Here is a 19638-nt window from a genome sequence, read left to right as displayed (position 1 = left end):
CTCTTCCCACTCTCCATCCAGAGTACTTTTGTGCCAGTTCCTTAATCCACTTGCAAAGTGGATTTCAGCTAAAACCTGACAAAAGGTGCTCCAATTCCCCCGGCGTTCACACAGGCAGTGGTTGCAGAGGAGCAGCTGCTTTTTCTGTTCCTACCCTGAAATGAGGTTTTTGGGAAGGAGAAAAGAGCAACCAGGAAGGGATGTGATGGCAGGAGAAGGCAGAGTGCCTGTGAAATAGATGGAGAGTGGAGCCGTGCCGGGCTCCTCAGCCTGGCAGCACCCAGAGCACGACCCCAGCCCTTGGGAGTGAGGAGAACTGGAGCCAGAGCGGCTGGAGAGGGAAGTGACCGGGATTGGGAATGTCTGGTGGCCTGGGGAACACCAGCCCGGGCCTAGCAGAGCTCCTGGCTGCTGCTTGGTTTTATGGATGGTCTCTCATGCACCCTCACCCTGCCTGGGGATTTGCAGCCTGCAGGATGGAGACCCCAAAACCCAATGCCAGTCCCACTGCAGGGGTGGGAAAAGCCTCATCCAGGCAGGGAGAGATCCTACAATCCTCTCCATCAAAACACGAGGCATTAAAACCAAAAAGCCTTCCAAGAGCAGAGTTGCCCAGCAGTGATGTGGTTGTGTGTGGGTTAAAATCCCAAATGCAGGTGTTGAACCCTGCAATAACCCTTTGGGAAATGTGAGGCCCTTGGGGTTCTCTGCACCCCAAAGCTCCATCACCCCTTGCAGGATGGAGATGGGATAAAATCCTGGCACCCTGGGGCATGGCAGGGAATGTGCTGCACATCCCTTAAATGGGAGAATAATTGAAAATGAGCGGGGGCCCAGCTGGGCAGCCTGGGGTGATCTGGTTTAATTTTGTGCTGATGTTTTTATCACCCCTGGTTGTGTGGCACTCGTGGAGAAGAGGCAGTGGAGCTGCTGCCTCGGGCTGCTGGAGGACAGGTGGAGCCGGCTGGGTTTTGGCCAGAGCGGCTTGGAGAGGTGGTTTTTGGTCCACCCAAGATTTCTGACAGTTTTCACATTGCAAAAACCCCACTCAGGTGTCTGCAGCCTTTCCCAAAGCACTTGGGTTTTGTGCTGATCTTGGGGGAAGATGCTCTCCCATGCCCATCCTCCAAAACAGCTGGAGGAGCGTCCCGAGGGCAGGGAGCAGGAGGCAGAGCAGCTTCAAAATCAGACGATTTTGCTTTTATTCTGCCCTGTTGGAGGAGGGAGAAGGAGGACAGGAGGAACAGGGGCTGGGTCGCGTTTCACCCATCCAGGGCATCGATGCTGAGGGTGGGATGTGGCTGTGCTGGGCAGGGCTGGGGCATGTCCCAGGCTCAGCCTCTCCTGCCAGGCTCAGCCTTTCGCGGGGGGATGCGCTTTTGCTGATCGCTGGCTGAAGATAGCAGGGCCAGGGGCTTTTTTCCTGTTTTGTAGTGTTTAGAGCTCAGGAATGTCTGCTTTTATTAGCTGAGCTAATCCTGCCTCACCAGAGAACTCATTCCTGGCTCCAAGACCCAAACCTAGTCCCTGCTCTTCCCTCCTGGGCCCGAATTCCACTCTGGACTCACAGCCCGGTGGTGCAGACGGACTCGGCGCCGGCCACACTCAGCGTTTAAAGGTTTTCAGTCCACGTGTTTGGGATGGATTTTTCCCAACTCCTGGCTGTTGGATCACTCCTGTTAGGATGGATTTTTGGCTGTTGGCTCGCTCCTGCTTCCCCCCACCACAGCATCCCACCAGGGAGCAGGTGGCTCCTCATCTCTCGCTGAGGAGCCGGAGCTGCCATAAGGCAGAGGAGCTGGGCTGCTCCGGCAGCTCGGAGCCGTGCTGCTGCTGCGTTCACATCCCTGGGATGGGATGGGATGGGATGGGATGGGATGGGATGGGATGGGATGGGATGGGGAAGCCCCGGGGATAACGCTGGGAATGTGAAGCACACAGCGATTCCCGTGGGCAGCCCGGTGGGATTCCTGGCACCAGCAACATCTCCCCACGCTCCCAAAGGCACAGCCCCGAGGGAAGGGAAGTGGGAGCCAAGTGAGGCCATCCCTGGGCTTGTCCCCAGTGGCACTGATTCGCCACGAGGCTCCAAAAGCCTTCGGTGTGCATGCCGTGCCTCAGTTTCCCTGGCTGTACAGAGTTGTGGTGTGGAGCCTGGCTTTGGAGGGTGGCACAGACCCTCAGGCAGCCAAACTCCTGCTGCCTGCGTGTGGCTGTGGAGCAGTGGTGGGAGCAGAGGGAGCATCCTGCAGGGTGTCTCTGGTGCGTGGGGCTGCAGGGAGGGTGGGAGGTGCTGCCTGAGCCCAAAGGGCCGCTCTGGGAGTCCTGGAAAAGCCCCAAAACAAACAGGCGAGGGCAGAAATGATCAGAACAGAGATGAGAGAGGAGATGAAAAGCAATAAATCCCACGAAAACACTTGGAAACGCTGCTGAGAGCCACAGTGGCTGTGGAAGGGAAATTGATTGGGCTTTGGGCACCCTCAGCTGACAAAGCTTCTGGTTGAAGTTTTTGTAGGGTTTACCTTGAAGCACAAAGCAGCTGCTTCCACGAGGTTTGGCTCAGGGGTTATGGGACCAGGGATAAGGAGTGGGACAGAGCTTTGCTCAGCCATTGGCAATGGAATGTGCTGGAATTTCCTTCGGATCCCATTTGAGCTGTGGGGTTTGGGGCTGCAGCTGGAACCCCGTGGGTGCCCCAGGTCTGTGGGGTGTCAGAGGGGCTGAGGCTGGGCAGGACAGGGGGGCAAAGTGGGGAAATGGCCCTGGTGGTGGGAGCAGAGCCCTCCCCAGGCTGGGCAGCAGCTGCCATTCCCTCTTTTCTGTGTAAAATGGGCGTGCTGGGGACAGCACCAAATTCCCCCCAGAACAACCAAAGAGCAGAGATTGGGGTGGAGAATTTGGGCAAACAGAAAGAGCTTTACCAGGGATGGCTTAAAAACAAAGCACAGAGGGTCTGGGCTGTGATCCCCAGGCTGCTGTGGTGCCTTGGCATCCACATGGGCACCCCAAGGCCGGGGCATGCCGGGGGCAGAGGCAGGATCCGTCTCTCCGAGCGTGCCCTTCTCCTTCCTCTGCCTCAGCCCAGCTCTTCCCTTGCTTCCCTGCCTTCCTCCCCCTGGAATTTTCATGCCACCACGAGCTCGGCTGCGGCTTGCAGCCCCATCCATCAGGAGGGTTTGGTTTTCAAAGCTGTCCCAGCTCTGCCCAGCTCGGATCTGGAGCGCCGGGGCTCCTTGTTCAGCTCCCGATGTGCCAACCAAAATAGCAGCGGCCACATAGTGGAGTGGGGAGGAACAAGTGTTACTGGGAATTAAAATGACAGATCTCAGCATCAAGGTCTCCGAGGGTTTGTGCTTTATTAAGCAACAGTGAGTTCATGGGAAAGGACTTTGACTCAGAGCACCGGTTGTGTCTACAAGAAAAGAGAACCAGGGACTATATTTAGGCTCAGGCTGTGGTGGGGAGCCAGGGCCAGGCACCAAGGGAGGGGAGCTGGGCATCCTCAGCCCCGTGGGGATGAGCCCTGGCCCTGCAGAGCAGAGTGGGGAGCAGGAGGTGGGCACACCTCACCTTTGGGATCATGGAATCCCCAATGATTTGGGTTGGGAGGCACCTTAAAGCCCATCCAGCCCTGGGCAGGGACACCTCCCACTGTCCCAGGCAGCTCCAAGCCCCATCCAGCCCGGCCTGGGACACTGCCAGGGATCCAGGGGCAGCCACAGCTGCTCTGGATGACCTGTGCCAGGGCCTGCCCACCCTGCCAGGGAAGGTGGAAAAACCCTGTTTCTCCTCCCTGTGCCAGGGGCTGCTTGGGGGTCCTGCACCCCCAGCCCCACATCAGCCATGGCCAGGGGTGTGTGGGGTGGCTGGGAGAGCTCCTCTGAGCAGGATTCACCCTGGCTGGGACTTGTACAGCATCCACTGGGTTCAGAGAAAAGGGGGACCACGACCCAGCTGTGTGGTCCTCACGTGGCTCCCTCTCCCTTAAATGTGGTTTTCCTGCTGATGATGGGGGTGATTTAACAGATCAATGTTTCCTCTTCTTGCCTCAGGGTCTGCCTCTTCCCACCGCCCCCTCCTATTAAAAATTCATTGTTTCTCCCAGATACTGTTGCTAGAGGGAGACAGGGAGAAATAAAGGAAGTTCTTGGAAAGGAGAAGAGAAAATATTCAGTGGGAAGGGAATTGAGGAAAAAATTAAGCCAAATATTGTCCTTCCCTCGGCGTATTTGAGCCCAAGCACTGTCCCTGTCATGGCACAGGACCCTGATGTTCCCAGGGAACTGGGGGGAGTTTGGGTGCTGGGGACAGTCCTGCTCCTGCCAGGGAGGTAGTGAAGTGTCACAGCACATGTTGTGATTGAGACAGCCACGATACACAGAGGATCATCAGACAATTTCAGAAATGTTCAACCCATCCAGAATGAAATCACATCGCTTCAGGGGGCTGCAAGCATCTGCCCTTCTTGTTCTTCAGCCCATCCTTTTATCCCCCTCATGTTCATGCATTGCTCCTGTGTGCCCTTAGTGATCAGCAGCCCTGGGCACTCCATGGCTCATTGCTGGCAGTGCTGCTCACCTGCTTCTCACAGCTGCACCCACTGGGATGGGGCTCAGCCACAGCCCATCCCAGTACCCCAAATTCTGTCCCTGCAGTGTCCTCGGTTTAAACGCTTTAAAGCTTTTAAAGGTTTTCAGTCCACGTGTTTGGGATGGATTTCTCCCAACTCCTGGCTGTTGGATCTCTCCTGTGTCCTTGCAGTGAAGCTCTGCTGGTTTCAGGGCTGGGAGTGTGGGACATCCTGGCTGTTTCACCCAGCAAGTCCCAGCAGGCACGGGAGGGAAGAAGGAGCAGGAACAGTGACCTGCAGCGGGGCTGTGCCTGATCTCCGACTCAGTTCCCATCCTTGGCATCTCCAGAAAGCTCCAGCAAGGCCTGGGCTGCTTTTCCTCTCCATTTGGCTGCTGTTTCAGTGCAGGATGAGGGGGTTTGTCTGTAGACTGAAGTAGCCAGCAGGGCTGATGGCTCTGTGGGATCAGCTGCCCTGAGCACCCGGAGCTGTGGCTGTGACACGGAGCTGCCTGGCCAGGTGCCACCAGTGGGGATGGAGCAGGGACTGAGGGGGATTCAGGCAGCCTTGGGAAGGCTTTTTTCCATCTTCTGAAGCCTCCTGAGCATGCTCCTCACTGTGCTCCTCGCAGGGCAGCAGCAGCAGAGGTTTACAGGGCAGGGGAGCTAAAGGTGCTCTCCCAAGCATCCGAACTCCCTCAGCCACACTCCGTGGTGGAACACCTCACCTTAGGTGAGAGGATTTGTTTTCCCTCAGGAAATGATGCCTCAGGTTTGAGCTTTTCTATGTTTCAGGTTCTGTGCTGCTTTAGTGTGTGGGTCTGGGCTTCACATGAGGGCATGCTGAGCTCTCTGCACAGAGCAGGGAGACAAAACAATTCCTGCTCCAGCTGGGCACCAAGGACAAATGATCCAGATCTCAGCCCAAGAGCACAAACAACGTGGAATGAAGAGAGAAAAACAAGGATGGGACTTCATGCTTTAGCTGGAATTGGACAATGAACTCCAACGTGCAAATGGAGCAGAACTGATCAAAGTGAGAGGCCCCGTGAGCAGTTGTGCATTTTGGGACCATTTTGGTTCATCTTGGGTGCAGCCCTGGCTGGGCTCTTGTGCTGCCCAAGGTGGATCCATTGAGGCCTTTTAATAAATCCCTGCTTTATTCTTTAGCTCTGTCAGTCTCTGTTCTAGAGCAGCCTTCACAAGGCATCAGAAGAGTTCAAGGAATCATTTCCAGCCCCTTCTCAGTGGTGCAGCCAGAGGAGCAAACCGTGAGGGTGTTTGATGCTTTTGGCCTCTTTTTCCAGAGGGTCACCCGGGCTGACCTTCCCCTTGCCCAGGACAGCTGGACACCAACCCTTCAATATTGGCACAAGGAGCTAGTTTGTGTTTTTCCATTTAAATCTCATTTGAAGGAAAGTCCATCTGGTTCCCTCTGTGCTGCCAGAGGAAAAAAGGGCTGTTCTTGGGTCAGTTTTCCACAGGGAGACCCAGCAGAGGCAGCGTGGCCCCGGACTTGTGCCTGGTGGGGGGCTGGGGCAGGGCCCCTGTAATTGAACTAATTAGGGATGGAAAAGGAGCAGAACCCTGCAATTGCAAATAAAGGTGGAGTGACATAAACGAGAGAGAAACTGTGACCTTTTTCCATAAGCAGGAATATTAACCACGTGTGACTGATGGAGTGGGGAAAAAGAATCCTGCCTTCATTAGTCCTTACTGCTGGGCCTGATGAGGAGTAGGAGCCTTGGGCTGCTCCAGGGAAGTGCAGTGGGTGATGCCAACATCCCTGCCAGCCATGCCCAGTGCTCTGGAAGTCATTCCAGGAGTTATTGTGGGGTTGGACCCTCCAGCCCAGCCAGGGCAACACCCGCAATGAGCTAAAATGATCACAAAATGCACAACTTCTCACAGGGTCTCTCACTTGTATAAGTTCTGCTTCATTTACATATTGCAGTTAATTGTCCAATTCCAGCTCTAACCCCTGCAGTCCCATCCTTCTTGTTTTTCTCTCTTCATTCCACGTTGTTTGTGCTCTTGGGCTGAGATTTGGATCATTTGTCCTTGGTGCCCAGCTGGAGCAAGAATTGTTTTGTCTCCCTGCTCTGTGCAGAGAGTTTACCATCCCTTAAATGTGAAGCCCAGACCCACACACTAAAGCAGCACAGAACCTGAAAATTATAAAAGCTCAAACCTGAGGCATCATTTCCTGAGAGAAAACAAATTTCAGGGTCTTACCTCTTACCTTCAGGGTCACTTTTACATCAAGCACCAGCCTTGTGGCAAAGCAATTTGGCACTGCTGCCTTCCCTTGCCTTGCTCAGCCTGCACCAACATCTGGAAACCTCTGGAAATCCGGGTCCAGGTTGTTGCTGTTGCAGTGACAAATGGGGCTGTGATCTGTTGGGTCAGGCTCATCCAGCATCAGACATTGCTGCCAGGTTTTTGGGGTTTCTTTCCATGCCCTGAGGTTCTCTCTGGCTCAGGGTGCTGCTGCCCCGACTTTGTGCTGGGCAGAGCTGTCCTCGTTCAGGGATCACTCCATGGCCTGGGGACCTGGCCCTGCTGCCTCAGTCCTGGCTCTGCTGTCTCCACCTCAGTGACATTCCCAAGACTCCTAAGAAACAGATCTTTTATTCTCTCTGTTTCATTTTTTACAGCTCTGCCTCATTTCTCCTTCCATTTCTCTCCCTGCAGTCATTTCTGGCTGTGCCCCTAAAGCTGGGAGATGCTGTGTCCCTGTTGTGCTTCTGTGGAGCTGAATTCTTCCTCCTTCCTTGAACATTTTCCAAATCTTCCCATTTACTTTTGCAGAAAGAAACTCTTTGGGGGCCTGTCACTGAGAGAGGATTTCAAATGAGCAGCCTGTGACACCTCCCCGTGGTAATGTGTCATTTTTGTTGTTGATATTTCAATAACTAAAGGTCAGCTGGAAGCTCAGCTGGCTGGGTAATCTGACATTAATTACACTAATGAGCAAAAGTCTCTGGCTTAATGCTCCTGGATACCAGGGCTGTGTGACACTGACCGGATCTGGGGCACTATCAGGTGTCCTGGGATCCATGGAATGATCAAATCCCAGAATATCCTGAGCTAGACCCCCAGGGATCATCAGCCCAACCCCTGTCCCTGCCCAGACCCCCCAACAGCCCCACCCTGCCCAGCCCTGAGAGCGCTGTCCAAACGCTCCTGCAGCTCTGGCAGCCTCGGGGCCGGGACCATTCCCTGGGGAGCCTGGGCAGTGCCAGCACCCTCGGGGGGAAGAACCTTTCCCTGAGCTCCATGCCAAGGCCTGGCACAGCTCCAGCCCTCGCTGGGCTCCAGGAGCTGTCCCAGAGCAGAGCTCAGCCCCTGCCCCTCTGCCTCCCCTCGGGAGGAGCTGCAGCCCCGAGGAGCCTCCCCTCATCTCCTGTGCTCCAGCTGAAGGAGCCAAGTGCCCTCAGCCGCTCCTCAGACCTTCCCCAGCTCCGTGTCCCTCCTTGGGACACTCTCCAACAGCTTTGGCTCCTTCTGACCTTGTGGTGCCCAAAGTGCCCCCAGCACTGGAGCTGAGGCTGCCCCAGGGCAGAGCAGAGTGGGACAATCCCTCCCTGGCCTGCTGCCCCCAGGACAGGGCGGCCCTTTGGGCTGCCAGGACTCAGCGGTGCCTCAGATCCAACTTGCCACTGACCAGGACCCCCAGGTCCCTTTCTGCATCGCTCTGAGATGAGGCAGATGTGCTGTGATGCATGGAACAGTTGCTGTGCACATCCCAAGGGATGCTCCTGCCTTAGAAGAGCTCGACTTGGGCACCTTGGTCTGGTTCTCTGGATGTCTGCTGATTTCTAGGACATCTGGGTCCTATTTGGCTTTGGGATTTGCTGCTGAATTTCTTTGTTCAAGGGGATCCCCTCTGCAGAACTGGAAGCTCCTTGATGGAGAAGCAGGTCCCATGTGGTACCCAGGGAGAGGGGAATCCTCTCCTGGCTCCTCCACTGAGTAGCCCAGAAAAGAGTTTAAATCCAAGTTTTGAGTAAAAAAAAACACAAAGCACAGGAGCAGAAGGTGACAACAACCCTGGTGGCACAAGCATAGAGGGCCAGGGAGCTGTGCTGGTGTCACCACGTGGGACCAAAGGAGGCTTTAGGCACTTCACCCACGAGCTGGTGGGTCCCATTTCACAAGGATTAAAATGTATTTGCAGACAAAACCCCCGGAGGTAACCTGAGACAGAGGTTGCTAAGTGACCTGAGAGCTGCCAAAAACAAATGCCAAGACCATCAGCTCATTCCCAGGGCTGGGAATGACCGACTCACCTGACAAGCCAAGCTCAGGTGGTCTCTAAGTGAGCTTAAATTCCATCTTCCCCATGCTCAGGCAGGGCTGGGAGTGAAACCTCTCAGGGAGGGCAGGAGATGCTGCTCAGGGCCAGGAGCTGAGCACATTTGGGCTGACTGCAGTTTGCAGGTCTGCAGTAAAGACGTGGCTGTGTCCAGCCTGCTGGAAGTGGATTGAAATTTTACCTTCTCCATCCCCAGAGCTGGAGCCTGGCTGAGCTGTTGTGGGTGGGATTTTACCCTCGGGTGGGGCTGGTTCCGAGGGGAGCCTCCTCCATCCCTGCTGGAATATTTGAGTGTGTGAGTCCCACACATGGTGCTGCAAGAGAACCAAACCCACTTCCCTCCCAGTTATCCCATCTCCCAGGACTGGAGCAGCCCCAGGGATCCACAGCAGATCCGTGTGCATCAGCCCCTGGAGCCCCAGGCCCTCAGAGCACACACACTGTATCCCCTGGAGGCAAATTCCTTGTGGAATTGCACCAGCTGTCAGCTGGAGGTGCCACAAGCTCCCTCCTACAGGTGCTGAGGGTGGGTTCAGGTGTTTCTGGGTCGTTTCTGCATCTCAGAGCTTGGTTTGGGTCATTCTTGCTGTCATTTCAGGTGCTGGGTCAGAGTTACACCCAGACTGTGCTCCAGCTCCCTGTGCTGCAGGGCACGTTCCTGAGGAGATGGGATCCTGCTGGGATCCTGGGCTTGTCCATCCTTCTGGGATCCTGGGCTTTTTCATCCTGCTGGGATCCTGGGCTTTCCTGTCCTGCTGGGATCCTGGGCTTTTTCATCCTGCTGGGATCCTAGGCTTTCCTGTCTTGCTGGGTTCCTGGGCTTTTTCATCCTGCTGGAATCCTGAGCTTGTCCATCCTGCTGGGATCCCTGAGCTGTCCGTGTTGTCCAAGCCCTACCTCCTGCAGGGGCTGGAGCATCCCCTGGCTCCAGCAGGAAGCTCTGGCCTGCCCAGGGCAGGAGGTTCCTGTTGCTGTGGGGGGTTTAGGGCTGTTCCTTTTTTTGGGAGCATCCCTGAGTTCCGTGTATCCCATGGGATTTGCATCCCTGCCACCTAGGGACTGGATGGGGTGGAGAACTCAGTGTATCCCACTGAAACTGGGACATTTTGGGATCTGGAACTGTGGGTTCCTGCCTTTGCAGGGAGAAGTTTGGGTCCCTGAGGCAGAGCAGGAAGGGAAGATGTGGAGCAGGGAATGAGCTGGGCTTGCCAGGCACTGGTGGAAGTCCTGCACTGAACCCTCAGCACTGTCCCTGCACGGCAGAGCCCAAACCTGCAGGTTTGAAGGGAATCTCTCTGATTTTTTGGGTGCTGCTTTCCTGGCAGAATTTTAGCTTTTCCAGAAGCTGGGCACTGACAGTTCTCCGGGAACCCCAGAAGGGAGGATTTACCCAGCCGCAGCAGCCTGTGGACACCGCTGGGTTTTGCAGGAGCTCACGGGGATGGAGAGCTCCATCCCCCCGGCATTCGTGGCTCGGGGATGTGCCGGGGGTGTGATCCCTGTGCCCCCAGGGCCGGCTCCTCGTTCCTCTGCGTTCCCCAGCAAATCCCTGCCTGGAAAGCTCCTTTGCCTAAGGCTGCCCAAGCTCTCCCAGCAGGAGTTAACCCCTCTGCTGCCCACCCGAACCGCAGCTTCCAACCGGAGTGGGGTCCGGAGCAGGCACGGAGCTGCAGCCGCGTCTCTGCGGGGGTGTGCTGCAGACCCAGCCGGGGACGTTTGAGGGCTGTTAAGCAGGATTTCCGCACAAAAGGAGCTATTTAAATTCCCTTTTTCTTTGCAACAGGCAAATTGAGTTTGATCCAGAGAGCTCAAAGCAATTGGGTAAAGCCACAGCAAATCATTTGTTCAGCATCCGCTGCAGCAGGGCTGGGAGCATCTCCCGACCCCCCAGGTCCCCCAAAAAGCCCAGGGGGTGGGCACGGGGCTGGGGGTCCGGCCAGTGGCACTTCTGCTTCCAGGTTTGGGTGAAATCTCCCCCGAATCGAGGCCTCCTGGGCAGTGGGCACCACTGGGTGGGTTCAGTGCCCCCCTGCAGTCCCTGCACACGATTCCCCAAGGGCGGTGCCGTGTCTTCCCTGCTCCAGCCAGAGCTACCCACGGCAGGGCTGGGCTCAGATGCTCTCCTGGTGGGGAGAGGATCCTGCAGGGCACAAAGTGTGATAGAATTTTATATTTATATAAACTATAAATCTATAATATTTATATATTTTAAAATATAGAAATAATACAATGCTATATATTCTATTATAATATATAATAATAATTGTAATCTATAATATTAATAGTATAGAATATACTCTATTATGTAATATAGTATATGATACATAATATATTGTATTATATATAATATATATTAAATGTGTATTATAAAATATAGATTTGTAATGTTTATTAAATTATATATTAATATAAATATATATATTATATATAAATACATAATATGTATAGAGATAGAATTATTTTACATATAAAATATTTTATCCATATATAAATAAAAATATAATATTTGTATCTTTATAGATAAAACCAGTCAAGCTGCAATGGTCAGGTCACACATCTGGCTGGAGCAGCACTGAGGATGCTCCCTCTCTCTGGGAAGTGCATCCCTGGACTTTGGAGGGGTTTATTTGGGATTTCTGTGGCAGACACGGGGGGAAGGTGACTGACAGTGCTCTCCTTGTGCTCTCTGTGCAGAGGAGCCGAGGCTGCCTGTGCTGGACACTTCTCCATTTGAACATGGCCAGGCTCCAATGTCTCAGCAGATCCCAATGTCGGAGCAGCCCCGGACGTGCAGAACGGTGAGAACTCCCTGGGCTCCGGTGGGACTGGGGGTTGTGCACTGGGCCACTCAAAATCCAGCTTGTTTTAACCTCGTGGCCAGCCCTGCTTGGTGGCATTTGCCCGCTCCTCGTCCCCACCTCCTCGTGCAGCAGCAGCCCTCGGCTGGACGTGGGTCCCTGGAGCAGCTGGGAGATCTCCAGCCTGTTGTCACCACGCAGAACGAGCCAGAAGCCACTCAGGCAGAGCTGTGCTGTGAAGCTCTGGGCTGCTGAGCTCAGGCACTTGCTCAGGGTTGGTGGCAGGCTGCAGTAAAAAAATGCAGCAAGCCCCGGATTCAGGGAAGAAATGATGATGTCTGGCTCCAGATCAGGAGGCTGAGGGATATTTATTTTAAATAAATATTTAAAACTATTTCAATTTTTAAACTTTATTAAAACTATGCTATATTACATTGATATACTATTTAAAGATATACTATCCTATTCTACATACTCACTTCTTACTTACCTAACTTAAACTCATTACTCTCTGCTGAGAGTCTAAGACACAGCTGGATCCCATTGGTCACTGACCCCAAACATCCTTCACCAGAATCCAGCCAGCAATCACTGCAGGTAAAAAATCTCCACACCACATTCCACATGGGGAAAACAAAGGAGCAGAGATAAAGATTGTTTTCTCTTCTTCTCTCTCTGCTTCTCCTGAGAGACAGAATTATGTCTCTGTGTCCAGAGGATGTGAATGCCACAGCAGGCAGCAGTGGGACCCCAGCCTTGGACACTGCTGGGCCCTCAGCCTTGGCCGTGCCAGGATCCGTGTGCAGCTGTGCTTTGGGGTTTGGGTGGATTTCCTGGGATTTGGGAGCTCATCAGCTCAGAGAGGAGCTCTGGAGGCTTTGCCCCTGCTCTGCTGTCCAGGTGCCAGACAGGGAGTGAAGGCACATGGCCCTGCCATCCCCTTTCCCTTCCCCCGTGGAGATTTTGGCTTTTGGGATCCTCTTGGGGCTGCACATGGGAAGGGAGCTGCTCTCCAGCTGCTCCGGCCCCAGCTGATGCCCTGCAGCCGCAGATCTGGGGCCTGACGCCAGCGAGTCTCGCTCCAAATGTCACTGCTGCCATCCTCCAGCCCGGGGGTTTTGGGGGTGGCACAGCTGGACCCCCCCAGGCTCTGCTGGGCCCCTCTGGAATCTGAGCAGCAAGGCCAGGAGGGATCTGGGGTGAATGCCCCTGTCCCCCTCCCCTCTCCGGGGTTATTTCAGGGGTTGGTCCGGCGCGGCAGGGATGGATTGGGATGTCACCCCCGTAGTGGCATTTTGCTCTCGCTGCTCCCATGATCATAATTGGGTTGGCAATAAAATCTCCAGTGAAGCAGCAGCTGTAGACAGGTCTTAAAAAATGCTCTCAGCCCGGGACTGATGCTGAGCAGAGCTGGGAGGGGAAGGGAAAGCTGTCACTCCGTGCTGCTCCTGGCTGGAATTCCAGCAGGGTTTCCAGCAGACTGGGGGCTCCACCTCTGCCCCTTTCCCCTGCAGAGCTCCGAGCCGGGTTCTGCAGAGCTGAGCAGTCCTGCTGGGACCAGGCTGATTCCCAGCCACGGCTGCCTGTCCCTGCTGGCCTTGGAGCAGGCAGCTGTCCATCAGTCTGGCCTGTCAGTCTGCTCCTCTGCCCACATGTCCAGCAGTCCAGTCGGATTAAAGCCTCTGGAATGATGGATCACCCTGCCGAGGTGCAGGGAGCAGCCAGGACTCCAGGCTGCCTCTCCTGAGGGCAGCTGGCCCTGCTGGGCACCCCTGCCATGGATGAAGGCTCCCATGGGGCTGAGCCCTCAGGAACAAGGTCTTCCCTGTGGGTCAAGGCTGCAAAGAGCCATTGTTTTATCCAGGAGCTCGGAGGGCTGGCAGGGACTGCCCTGATCGGTGTCACCACAGCTCAGGTGAGGGATTAGGAGATTTTGCCATCAAAGGTCCAGCACTGGCAGGCAGTGACAGCAATCAGGGGGTGATTTATGTGCCAGCCCCCCCGAGGGGCTCAGGCCAGCGTTCCTGAAGCACTGAGCTTAATGAACGAGCTGATCTAACGAGGGCTGGCATGGTTGGGCCCGCTGGACAAACGAGGTCGTGTGCTGGGGCAAAGCCCGTGGGAGGCAGCTGGCACTGAAATCACCAGGAATCACTGTCCAGCAGCAGGGCAGGGCTCTGCTGGGCACTGCTGGCCAGCCTGGGACCAGTGCTGGCACTGGGGGTGGCTGCAGTCAGCATCCCAGCGCCCTGCACGCCCCTGAGCAGTGTCATCCATCAGTGCTCTGAAAGGTGCCTAATGGTGCCTCTGCTTTCCTCTTCCCTCATTCATCCTCCTGCCCCAGCACCTCCATTCTTACCGAGCTGCTGGGCTGGAGCAGCAAAGGCACAGGGTCCCTTCCTGTGACAAGGTCTCACGTCCTCCCTGCTGCTCAGAGCCCCTGGGGGTGATGTGTCCCCCCAGCAGGAGGGGACACCCCCGGAGGTGTCCCCACCACGGCCCCGGTGCTGTGCCTGGGGATGTCCTGCCTGGCCAGGCTCTGGCACAGTCCCTCTGTCCCCTCTCACATGGCTTCAGCCACGCTGCCCTCGGTTTGCTCCCAGGCTGTTTCGGTGCAGAAGGTGAGGGATGAGCTCAGGAGGGGGAGGCAGCTGCAGGGGAAGGAGCAAATTCCCCTCTCTCATTTAATGCTCTGTATTCGTGTCTCTTTGGGGGCAGGAGCCCTTGCCAGGAGCGTGGCCCTGCTTTTTCTGTGCCTGGCTGTCACATTTGTGCTGCTGGGGCTCTTGTGGGCTCGTGGTTTGTACCTCCAGCAGCAACAAATGTCACATGGACACTACAGCTGCCAGGGGTTTGGGTTCCTTGTGCCCACTCCCAGGCTGGGGAGAAACCTGAGACTGGGCAAGCTTGGCCACAGGTTGGTTTGGATGGGCACCTTTGGGCTTGGATGGGGACCTTGGCAAAGCCCAGCTTTGGTGGCAGAGGACAAAGCTGGGTTGGCAGTGGGAGTCTCCTAGACCTGGGCTGGCACCCTGCTGCTGGCTGGGTTGGTGCTCAGGGATAAGGACACCGTGGGGGCTGTGGCCGGCACCCAGTCCTGGTAACAGACTGGGATGGGACAACACCAGGAAGTCCTGGCATTGTGGGACATGGGCAGTCACCCTGCAGCTGCCTCCCAGCCCCTCCTCATCCTGCCCCTGATGTTAATGGGCTTCTGCAAATTCAAACTTCTCACTTGAACCCTCAAAAAAGGAGCCCCTGCTGTCCATGCAGGGACCACAGCCCTGTGTGGGGTTCAGCTCCAGGGTTCCTGGTGGCATTCGTGGAACAGCTTGGTGGCAGCTGGGTGGTCTGGGATGCAGCTGAAAAGGGGGAGTCAAGCTCAGCCTCTGCTCTGGTCTGGCAGGTTCTGAGGCTGTTGAGATCTGGGTCAGGTTCACTCTCAGCCACCATTTCCCAGCTCTGACTGGTGGTTCAGCCAGCCCACCTTGGGTGGAAACGAGCCCAGCACCCACCTGCCCTGCCCCCCTCCCCTACTTTTAGAAGTGTTATCCACTTTGGTAGAGAAATAGAGATGCTCATGGAATATTAAACACCTCCCTAAAGCCCCTGTTGCTGATGAGTGGCTTCGGCTCCTCACAGCCTGGTGCAGGCAGTGACCTTTCAGAAATGTTGTGCGTTGTGGTCGTCTCTAAATGTCTCCTCTCCTGGGAGCATCTTGTGGAGATAGAGATTCAGACATGATGTCTGTCAAGAAGAAAAGCAGATTGCGGCCAATCTGGGGCTGCCTGTGCAGTGTTGCCTGGGCCACGTGCTCAGGAATCATAAGGTTGTCTCTAAAAATAAGCCGTGGCTTCTTTCGGGTCGTCTCCTTGGTGCCGTGGCTCGTCAGGGAATCCTCGGTTCTGGGGTTTGCGAGGGCTGGGAGTTCCCACGTGGGAGAGGAGTGGGGAGTCCTGTGGCCACAGCTGCTGGGGACTCGGGATGGGATGCTGGGGTGGGAAGACACCGTGGAGACACCAGGTTTGCTGGGAAGGAAGGGCGGATCCTGCCTCCCTGGGAGCTGCTCCAGCGCTGGCTTGGCTGCCCCAAGACCTGGGGCTGCTGAGCAGGAGGAGCCTCGTGAGAGGCAGCAGCTGCCACTCACCAAAATAACTCCCTTCTGTGGCTTTTTCATGTTCTCGAGCTGTCCCTGGAGTCACACCCGGGGACGTTCTGTGGTGACCCAGCCACCGCCTGGCTCCTGCACAGACAGCTCCTTCCACGCTCCCTCCCCATTCCCATGCTGTGCCAGCAACATCTGCTTCTGCCTGAGCAGCTTGAGAGGGACACGAGGGTGACAGCAGGAGCACGGACACCACAGGGCTCTTGGGGATGGCCACTTGGTCACCTGCTGGCCTGAGGACCCTCAAGGTGTTCGCCAGGTCCTGCAGGGTAGCAAGATGCCCTGGAGCCATTGGTTGTCCCTTTGCTCCTCCAGCCCTGCCCTCCTGCCTGCCCAGCCCAGCCCTGACCCAGAAAAGCGTGCTGAGAGCCACAGAGCCAGGAGAATTTGTTTCCCAGCCAGCCCCTGATGGGATTAGGAATAACTCTCTCTCCTGGATAATTCTCCATTAGGTCTGGTGATTGATTTCCTTCCTTCTTACTGCCAGCTCTGTCCTGCTCTCCCTGTTTCAGCTGGATTATTTATTCTCATGCTTGGCTTGCTAATTGCCTGATCACCAGAGCTGAGGCTTGGGCACATCCCTGGCCTCCTTTGACCCTCCAGTTTCTGCCTCTTTGTTTCTGTCTCAGCTCTGATTTAATCCCCTCCACACCCCAGCATAAGCCAGGATGTTTCTGCTGCCCTGTGCAGAGGGAGAAGCCTGCTGGTGTCACACCAGGAGCCAGAGAAGGTCCGAGGGATGCTCCTGAAGCTCCTCCCCATCATCTCTCTCCTCCCCATGCCCCCCTGTCTTTTCTGGGCTTTGGCCAAGCTCAGCGTGGCTCCAAACCCACTGACTTTGCAGACTCGAGACAAGGGCTAAAATAAAGCTGCAGGAGCTTTTGGTTTGTTTTTGGAGGGTGGCCCAGGTCACCTTTGGTCTTCATTTCAGTGCCCCTGGAAACCTTGCTCTGCTGTGAGCTGCAGCAACAGCTGGGAAAACACAATTGGATTCCCTGAGCTCACTTTGGGCATCAAACTGGGCTCTGCCAGCTCTGAACGATGCCAAGGCACCCCCAGGGGATCCCCAGCACCCCTGGTGCCACCATCAGTGTGGGTGGTGTCACCAGTGAAGCTGAGCATGGAGCAGACCCCGGGGACCCTCATTTTTTTGCCATTTCAGGAGGAAGGGTGCTTTTGGAAGGTGTGACTGAGGGCTCGGGGTTTTCCAGCAGGGAAGAAGAAGCAGACGTCTGGAAGGGCTTTGGCACAGGACTGGGGCCTGGGCTCCTCTTCAGGTCTGGAGGAGCTCTGTCCTGGGGCAGCTCTGGCTGCAGTTTTCCCTTCCCCATGGGCAGAGCTTGGAGCCAGGGAATTGTTGGCATCAGATCCCGAGTGCCCCATCCTCTGCTCCGAGCCCCTGCCAGCAGCTCGGGGAGGTTCAAGCCCATGGAGCCTGCTTGATCCAGCCAAGTCCTGCTCCTGGCAATCGAGATCTCCTCCAGGTCACACCCCAGGACAGGGAAGCACAGGGGCTTGATCTGAAGGGGAGTCCAGCAGCAATCCTGGCAAGCTGTCAGTGAGCTGGGGAGAACTGCAGGGGTGCCTGGACACTGCATCCCACCCCAACCCCAGGCCAGGGCCGAGCAGGGTGACAGTGTCTGTGAGGATGCTGGCACAGCCCAGCATGGTTGGCATTGCCTTCCCTGGCACAGAACCAGGCTGGGGACAGCAGCCAGGGAGCGAGGATGGCGCGGGGCACTCGGCTGCCAGGCAGGGCTGGGCAGCGCTCGGGGTGTTCCCAACAGCACTTGGCTGCTGCTGGTGTTTGTAGGAGCCCTCTCCTGTCTCATGCCAAGTTTGGGACACACTGGCACAAGGCACTGGCACTGGCAGCTCCCTGATGCCCATGTGACAGAGCACTGGGGTTATCCCCCTGTTGATGTTTTCAGGGTGGACATCCCACCGTCACTTTCTGCTCCCTCCCTGCTTTGGGGTCTCCATCCTCTCCCGGGGTTCCCTGCATCCCTGGAAAAATGCAGCAGCAACCCCTGGTTGCCCCTGGCCCCCACCATGGGTCTGGAGCAGCAGCAATGGGGTGCTGGAACGAGAGGGGCTCAGCAGGAGCATTTTACATCCCGCACGTCATGGGAAGGATAAAACAAGACCTTGCTCTGACTGAGGTGTTTGTGTTCATGTGATGTCTGAGCAGAGGAACCTGGAAATGGCAACCTGGGCTGATTTTTTGGTCTTTATTCACAAAAAGGGAGAAATAATGGCCAATGAGGAGCAGCTGCTCTTTGAAGAGCTGGCAGGGCCAAGCTTGTGGCAGAGGAGCAGGAGGTGTTTGAAGGGCGGAGGGGGAGCCAAATCCCACCTGCAGGAGTCATGGTTTGGGATGGAAGGGACCTTAAAAACCATCTGATTCCACCAACCTTCCACTGTCCCAGGCTGCTCCAAGCCCTGTCCATCCTGGCCTTGGACACTTCCAGGGATCCAGGGGCAGCCACAGCTTCCCTGCGGAGCCCCAAGCCAGGGTGGCTGGAGAGCAGCAGTTCCTCTGTGCTGCTGGTGGCTGGGACAAAACAAGCTCAATAGTCACAAATCTTGGTGGGGAAGTAGGGAATGAAGCAGGGAAGGCTCCAGGGGCTCACAAAATTGTCAAATTGTCCCAAAATTGCTCTGCTGTTTCCCCTGTCGCAGCCCCTCAGCCCCGGGCTTTGCTGGCTCTGTCCCCAGCGCTGCATGCAGCAAGCTTGTTATTTTTAAAAACAAATTAAATGAGGAGAAGAGCCTCTATCTAGGCCTTGCTCTGGATCCTAATTGCCCTGGCTCCCCAGGGGCCGGGAGAGCCCGGAGAGCGCTGCACAATCGCCGTAATGAGCTATTAATGAAGAGCCCGGCTCCGCCCGGCTCAGAGAGGGACCGGCTGTCCCTGCGGGGACACAGGGGCTGTGCTGCTCCTCTGCAGGATGGCCGGGGGCCAGCAGAGCCAGCCTTGCTCCTGACCTCGGGTCTGCCTGGATTTGCAGGGAATGGCTCATCCAGCTGTGGGGTTTGCTGTGGGGTCACTGGAGCACCCATGGGTGGGGCTGGGGGGCTGCAGGGCTGGCTGATGGACAGGGAAACTGAGCCCAGGGCTGGCTGATGGACAGGGAAACTGAGCCCAGGGCTGGCTGATGGACAGGGAAGGTGAGCCCAGGGCTGGGGGCTGCAGAACTGGCTGATGGACAGGGAAACTGAGCCCAGGGCTGGCTGATGGACAGGGAAGGTGAGCCCAGGGCTGGGGGCTGCAGAACTGGCTGATGGACAGGGAAGGTGAGCCCAGGGCTGGGGGCTGCAGAACTGGCTGATGGACAGGGAAACTGAGCCCAGGGCTGGGGGCTGCAGGGCTGGCTGATGGACAGGGAAACTGAGCCCAGGGCTGACTGATGGACAGGGAAGGGGAGCCCAGGGCTGGGGGCTGCAGGACTGACTGATGGACAGGGAAACTGAGCCCAGGGCTGACTGATGGACAGGGAAGGGGAGCCCAGGACTGACTGATGGACAGGGAAGGGGAGCCCAGGACTGGCTGATGGACAGGGAAACTGAGCCCAGGGCTGGCTGATGGACAGGGAAACTGAGCCCAGGGCTGGGGGCTGCAGGGCTGGCTGATGCTCTGGCTCTGGAGAGGGAAGCTGAGCCCAGGGCTGTGGTTCCCGCTCTCCATCTGCCAGGGAAAAGCAATTCCAGTGGGGCTGGAGCTTTGCTTAGAGGATCAGGTGGCCAGAGTAGGAACCAGGAGTGGAGTTGGGTTACCCCGGGCTCAT

The 19638-nt window shown here is 56.2% G+C and overlaps 1 protein-coding gene across 4 annotated transcripts in view; it reads left to right on the top strand.

Moving 5' to 3' along the window:
* Window positions 1-19638, top strand: part of LINGO3 (leucine rich repeat and Ig domain containing 3) — a 29694-nt gene that overhangs the window by 2377 nt on the left and 7679 nt on the right. For 3 of the 4 annotated variants that reach the window (XR_004149286.2, XM_021528262.3, XM_021528263.3), the window contains exon 2: window positions 11582-11685. The gene's annotated coding sequence lies outside the window, so the exon portion shown is untranslated. Of the gene's footprint in view, window positions 1-7380; window positions 7450-11581; window positions 11686-19638 lie in introns of all 4 variants that reach the window. The other variant, XM_077788786.1, reaches the window with a different exon arrangement.

This window comes from Lonchura striata, chromosome 28 (assembly GCF_046129695.1).
Source record: "Lonchura striata isolate bLonStr1 chromosome 28, bLonStr1.mat, whole genome shotgun sequence".
In the NCBI taxonomy this organism is placed as follows: Eukaryota; Metazoa; Chordata; class Aves; order Passeriformes; family Estrildidae; genus Lonchura; species Lonchura striata.
Note: the sequence above shows the minus strand (reverse complement) of the source record. Positions and strands in the feature narration are given on the sequence as shown.